Genomic DNA, 7750 nt, shown 5'->3' with positions numbered 1-7750 from the left:
AGATGGATGCCTTCTTGCTATGGAGAGCTGTTCCTCTGGTTCTAGATGGAGCACCTTGACTGGGCCTCCATCTCCCACTGTTGGTCTCTACCTCTTTGGTTAACACTTGATCCATCCAAGGATTTCAGATTGCTTATGTTGCTCCACATCCTCTTCTCTGTGACATTCTGACATCCAGTTTGTGCTTTCCACATGCCGCATTTTTCCAAGGAAAAGTACCACTGACTCTTCACCTCATTATTATTAATTTTTGCAAGCCTCAAGATTTGTCTCGCATGTTTCTGTGTGTGGTTGTGCAGACAGGACATGCCAAAAGCTGAATGAATTGGACACATCCATGCTGTCTGATTTAAAATGTTCTTCAGGTGAATGGTGCCCAGCAAGGTAGCATGGTTTTGTTCCAGAGGGTTTTATTTACAGGAGAGGACCAAGGAGTGAATCCACACACAGCCAGTGGGGACAACAGGGAGCCAAGACCTGGGACTGAATGGGGGAACTAAATTATTTGACACTGTAGCTTAAGGTTATAGCTGTACAACTGGATTAAAAAATGCCTAGGACCAATCCCCTAAGCCAAGGCTAGGTAAGACAGACTAGGTTGCATCCACCAGCAACCTCTCAAACAGCTCTGGAGTGGTCCAGATCAGAAACAGTGCTCCAGTTAGGCAGGCAATTGGGGCTTCAGAGCTCAAAATCAGTCCTGGCTCTCTTAGATAGGAGGGGAGATGTGTGCTAAAAAGTCAGACAGCTAAGTTTTAGATGGCTGAAGTAAGCAGAGGTGAATACCTCTGTGAAAATACACAAGGACCGAAAATCTCCAAACTGGAAATATTGGGTTAAGCACAAACTGGGCACCAAAGTGAAACTAAAAAAAAAAAAAAAAAAAGAAAGAAAAAAAAAAAAAAAAAAAAAGACTCACAGGAAGCTAAACCGCTGGCACCTTACCTAGATTTTGCAGTTCCTCCTTTATCTTTTCTAGATGTTGTTCAAACAAACACGAAGTTCGGTAAGTCACACAGGCTGTTTCTGGCACGGGAAGTGGGCAGCGCTCTGCCACTGTGGTTGATTTTTAAACTGATGGCTCAGATGTGCTTCCTTCACATAGGGAAAAAGAAGGTGCCAGCAGAGGACAAAACGTAGGAGACAAAACTTGACTATCTGGTTGTGCTTGCATCTGGAAATGTCCGATGCACAGATACAAATTTAAAGAAAATTTGAATCTACAGAGATAGGTATAGCAGAGGAAATTGAAAGAAAAAAAAAATGATGGAGTGGAGTTGCTGGTAACAAAGGAAAGAGAAGAATCATTTTCATCCATATCTTAAAATGTTATTTAAGCTGGAAAAGGAAATACTTTCCCATATCTACCTGAGAAGAAAATTCTGGACAAATGGTAGACATCAGACATGATTGTATGTTGGTTGCTTCTCTTATGCAATGGATGTTGGAGGCACTAGCTGAAACCCTGAGAGAAGGACAAACCCAAGTCCTGTGATGGTTCAAGCACCACATAGGCTGAAATGCAGAGAACCTAAAGGTAAATGAGAGTTAAAAGAATAACAAATGGGTGATGTGACTGACAGAGATGGCAGAGGTGTATACCCACCACTCTTGCTTGGCTGAAAGCCTCTGAAGTGTTTTGGCTCAAGGTAGGACACAAAAAAAATGAGTTTCAAGCATGTGCTGGATGTTTCTTATTTGGATCATTTTGGTTTATTTTTACTTCCTTTAGTATGTAAACAACACAGAAAATACCCTTCCCCGCTTGTGCAGCCTGCCTCAGCACCAAGGACATGTGCAAAGCCAGCGTCACTGATCATTGGCCTTGGGTCATTAAATGGCAGCTCCATACCCACCACAATCCCCTGCTCTGTGCCAGCAGCACCCCCCAAGAACAGCACCCATCCTGCTCAGCTCTGGGTGCCTAAAATGAGGCGCCTGGCCAACAGCAAGCACCTCCATGAAGCGGGCTGATTTTCGTAAGCACGGAGGCTGCCATCACAAGGACATCTACAGCGTGCGACGTGCATTTCACACGCAAAGACAATTTCTGTGACAGTTCAATCTCTGAGTGAATTCCTTCCAGGATTTCCTCTCCTGATACAATCTATTTATACCATGGTGCTGAGGTTTGCTTTAATGAGAGACCACCTATATTGATTACCCCCAAAGACTTGTCAGCTGCTGACAGAACCTAAGTATAAAAAACTACTGACATAACAGAGAGAGATGGGGATGTATTTAAGCACCAGACTTAAACACCAACTTCCTTGCTTTTCCCCAGCTGTTAGGGGTTATAATTTGTCCTTTGACTTCTGTCGACATTCCCTCCATCTGCTCCTCTCATCCACGTAGGAGGTGAGAGTCAATGCAGGCTGCATTGCGCTGCTTTCATAGGCACTGCAGAGAAATGGGATTGTTTCAGGAGCAATTCATCCAACCTGCTGTGGACATCTCAATCAGAGGGTAATGAAATGCCTGATCCTGTTCTTTCATGGAGAGTGGAGCTGGAGTGACTTGCTTGGGGATAGGAAGGTGGATTTGTTCCTGTGAATCTTATTGATTCTGTCTCCCTCCCTCTGCTTGGACACTTTGGGTGCTTGTTATGGACAGGATCTATCTCCTGTGTTCCAGGCTACATAAATAAAGATATACTTGCTCTACCTACAACAGTAATTTTTTTTTCTTAACCTTCAAGAATTACTGAGAACCTGGAAAGTATTTCCCAGCTAGGCTGGGAAGAAAAAATGTGGTCGTGAAAAACACCATGAAGGGCAATTATAAAAAGAATTGGGCTGGTCAAAACATTTCATTTTGATAATTTCACCTCTTTGATTTTGATTCAATTTCAAAGCTTTTAAATAGTTTTATTGGAAACTAATTCACATTTCTGGACATGTTTTTTTAAGACCTAGAGGAAAAAAGATTGGATGTAGACCTGGATTAACTATTGCTACTACACTGAGCAGACACTGCACTGAGCAAACCACAGGCCATGCAACCACAAGCCTTGCAGTAAAGGGGAGAGTTTGATCTGTGCTGATTTCTGTTAACTTTTAGAGTAGCCCTGGGACATGCACAGCCTTTTATTTAAAAAGGGATGATCAGGCCCTAATTTTTAGAGCAGATAATTAACAAAATAGTCTCTTAGTTTCTTTGTTCAATACTACTGCTATGGGAATTAGGACTGGCAGTACATAAAGCCTCCTGGTGCCATTATTATATTGCTTTTTGAAGTATAATCACACTTTAAAGGCAATTCTAATGAGATATTTCCATTCCTTTGGCTGAACCTGCTGTCTCTCCCCTCCCTCTCTCACATGTGGTCATATCCACATCCTTTGGACGTTGCATTGGTGTTGCACCTCATACAGAGCAGGCACTGTTTTGTTTTTGTGGTGCTTTAAGATGTTAGTGCTAAAAAATGTGGCAGCAGAAGAGGCTGGGCACCCATGTTTTGAGATGGTCTCAGGCAGATATGACTAAGACATCTCCAATGACTCCTGTTAGCAGCAGCCTTGGCTTCCAGCAGCCAGGTGCCACAAGGTTCCCTCTGAGCTTAGCCAGGACCAAAGCATGGCTGCCTTCTTTGATCCCTGGACTTGCACAGTGCCCAGCAGCAAGGCTTTAAATAATGAGGCTCATCCTGCCTGGAGATTCTCAGGTCTGAGTTCTGTGTTTCAGCACGTGCTGGAGCCCATGCTAAGTCTGTCGCTAATAGCAAACCTGTTAACAAGCACACAGATGGGGCAGGAGGAGGGGAGGTCGGCTTTTATCAGCAGTCACATCCCTCAGATCATTTTCCCTGTTCAGGATCATCATATTCTGCTCTAGTTTTGATCCTCCCAACTCCTCTTGTTTTCAGTTAATCAGTAACGAGTCCCTCCGGGGATGGGTAAGCACCCCCATGGGTCCATGTGCTGAAGCAGAACATGAAAGCCAAGTGACTCCGTGCTCTTCTTCTTCTGGTTCTTTAAATCCAAGAGCAAAATTAATCTTCTGAAAAATATTTACAGGCTCTTGCCCTTTTTTAGGGTGCATTATCACTATTGATGAGGCCAAAGGTAACTGGCTAGCATCCTTCTTACGTGAGGCAAAGGACGGCTAAAATCTAACTAAACTTTGATCCCTGATGCTTGCCACGCAGTGCAGCTGAGTGCCGCTGCTCCTGAGCCACACGAGGATGCAATTAGTTGAACAGTTCTTTATTATGGATGCGGCAGAGCAGAATTAGAACTCAATTTACAAGTCTCCCTTTCAAAACCATTCAGCCGTTAAGGCCACATCATCTTTCAGTTTTCCGAGGCATATAATTGATAAATGATTTCTCCCTCCACACCTCAGCTCCTCATCTTTATTCATGAGCCAATTAATCTCCGTAGGACACTGTGATCATTTACATACATGGCCAATGTCACCAACCTCTGTCATTTCAGTCTGGAAACAATTTTACAGCCCGCGAAACCACCAGGATGGGAAATTGTGGGATATCTCTAAACTTCTATGCTTCTGGTATTTCTGCCTGATGTTACTCCCAAATATAAAAGTCAAACTCTACCTGTGTTAGAAAACGATGGGTTAACCTGGGAGAAAATGAATGTCTGAGCCCTGTGTGAGTGCTGCACAGGCAGCGCGTGTCTTCTAGATATGAGCAGAAACTGAAAACGTATGTTCACTTTGTGTGATCCTACACCTCAACCTACTTCATTCATTTTTATTCTTTCTTGGTTGTTTCTCTTTCCAGGCTCAGCAGAGGAGAAGATGCTGTAGTGTTTCGGCACCGCATTTTGTTTGTGGGCTGGGGAGGTGCGGATGTGTCAGTACTGGCTAAACACTTTCTTCATGATCTCCAGTTCCCCAAGGGCTGTTATCAGCTTCCACCCAAACAGTATGTTCTCCAAGTGACTTGTGTTTCCTTACTGCCAGGAGATATTGATTGATTTGCCTGTATCTTAACAACCAGCACATGCAAAGCAAAGCGCAGCTTTGTTAAACAAAGGATGTCAACGGGAGCGGCAGGAGCACCACGGGCAGAGTTTCTGAGCACTTGAGGAATGTGCCCCATGCACCACGTGCAGAGCGTGCTTTGGCTGAGGTGCAAGAGGATGCATGGACACACCTCTCCCCCTCTCTGTGTATGTGGATATACATACCAGGAATGCAAGTACTCCCAGAAAAGTTGTGTATTCAGCCTGTCACTGAGTGCATCAGCAGTGCTGATTGCTTTACTCTGCACTGCCTGAACTTACCCATTTTGCTTGCATGGCATCTAGCAGAGTTTAGAGGACTGGGCCCTTCCTTTGGGCCTTTGGAGGATGCCAGGACCAGCTTGAGGATGCTGGTGAAGAGAAATGACATGGAACAAAACTCCTGCCTCATAGTCAGGCACTGGGACGGGTTACCGAGGGAGGTGGTGGAGTCACCGTCCCTGCGGGTGTTCAAGGAGAGGTTGGACGTGGTGCTTAGGGACATGGTTTATTAGTGACATTGGTGGTAGGGGGATGGTTGGACCAGATGATCTTGGAGGGCTCTTCCAACCTTAATGACTCTATGAGTCATTTCATTCATGCCTCTTGGCTGGTGTGGTTCCCGCCTTGGAGTGGCACATCCCAGTCCTGGCTGATGCTGAGCACCAGTATGCTCAAACAGGTCTATGCTGCAGGGACACTCATCAGTGTCCCAGTGTGTCCCCTCGCAGCTCCTAGGGCACCCCCAGCAGCCCCAGGAGCAGAACAGTCTTGGCTCTGTGCGAGCGCTGCTCTGCAGCAACCAAAACATCAGTGGGTTATCAGCAGTGTTATCATCCAAAATCCCAAACACAGCATGGTGTGAGCCTCAGTGAAGAAAATTAACTCTATCCCAGCCAAAAACATGACACTCAGCAAGGCAAGGAAGTTCGTGACAGCACAGGGCCCCCTGAGCACTGTTCACAGACCCTGCAGTTAGCAGAACCCAATATTCCCAATATTTATCCCAGCAGAAGGTTTGGGGAGTTTCTCATTAGAAAGAGGCATTTGTGTGTTCTGCAAAGCCTGATCACCACATAGGCAACCCTACCCTATTTTGGTCTGGGAAGGGTCATGACTGAAACACTACGGGGGCACTGCAGCCACTTTTCCCCAACATGAAGTGTAATTTGTCAGTGCAGCAAACTGAGGAGGCAGGGCTGGTGGTGAAGGCCTACATTTTTCCTCAGGGATCTTTATCACTTATCACTAATGTGGCTGGTTGAGCCTTTCTCTGTCATGCTGCTTAACCACTGGACTCTTTCCCTGGCACTTGCTAGGAGATTTCCTGGGTGGATGTGGGGGGGTTTCTCTCCATGCTTCGTGTGTTTGCAGATATTCCTCGCTGTGTTCCTTTAGATCCTTAACACGTGCACTAAATGAGTGCCTGCCCTGAGGGAGTGCAGTGCTTATATGCATGATCAGTTTTGCAGCTTTCTGCCTTTTACACACATTTCAGGCATGTCTTTCCTGGTGAGCACATGGCCTATGGGATTTCAGGCACGTTTAGGCTTTGGACAATTTATTATGGCTCTGTGATGTACTTCTCAAGCAATAATAGCTTGCAACCTGGGAGGGAATTAGGTTTTCTGTAAGATGCTGTTGCCTTCAAAAAGTGAGCAGTGCCCAAAAAGTAAATAATATGCAATAAAGAAAATGCTTTCAAAATAGTTATTAGACTTTAGGACAACTAAGACTCGCAGCTGTGTGTCACTTCCTGAGCAGCAAAGGAACATCAGGAGAGCGATGTGATTTTCCCAGGAGTGGAAGAGGACTTACACTGACCACTGATCTGTGTAAAAAATATGAACAAAATGAGAATGTAATCAAAAGTTGGTCTTAATTCAGACTTGGCTTGCAGTAAGGTATGTAAAGTCCCCAGAAACCACCATAGTTAGGCAGAGGTGGACACCAAGATCTGAAGCAGTGGCCAGGCCCGCAGCAGGCCTAAGCTGCCCTTGGCAGAAGGCGTGATGCCAGGCTGGGATTTCGGCTCATTCCCACCTCCAGAGGAAGGTGGGAAACATGACTTTATCTGTATAAGACCACAGAAGCCAGTCATACCGCTTGCTATCCCTCTTCTAAAGGTGGCCAGGAGGGATGATTTACAACAAGGTGTAAAATCCTCATCATGCGCATGATTATGCTCTATTACACTATGGGGGGATATTTCCTTCTGAGTCCATCTGGTGATGAGACCGTACCCTGAAGCATGTGATTGATTGCCCTCGTACTTTTTTTCTCCTAGTTAGTCTAACTGCTGATGCTTTACTTTTATTCATCTGAATATCTAAGCCCTTTTGAAGCTTTGAAAATTATGATTAATTGTGCAAGGAAAATCAATAGTGGAAGTGCTTACAAAGCCAGCTTGATTTAGGAGTGAATCCCAAAGACAGCTGCTTTCTCTGAGAGTGATGGAAAAAGTTGGAGAAAAGCAACAGCAAAAAAAAAATAATAAAAAATCCAGATCCCCTTTTTGTTTAGGGGTGATGTTTGTCATGGGATTAACTCTTCCAGGGTTGCTAGGAGCTTTATTACAGGCTAATATTACCAGTCCCTGAAAGCAAAACCTCAAGTTCATAAAAAAATAATATATATATATATATATAATAAAGGTTAAAAGTGAAAATGTTTATAGTCCTGTACCAGAATGCAAGTATTCCCACACCTTCAGGTCCATGAGAGCTTTATTTTTCACAGGAGACTCTAGAGATAGGGGTGAAGATCTGGTAAGGCATTTACTG

This window comes from Netta rufina, assembly GCF_964035555.1.
Source record: "Netta rufina genome assembly, chromosome: 1".
NCBI lineage: Eukaryota > Metazoa > Chordata > Aves > Anseriformes > Anatidae > Netta > Netta rufina.
Note: the sequence above shows the minus strand (reverse complement) of the source record.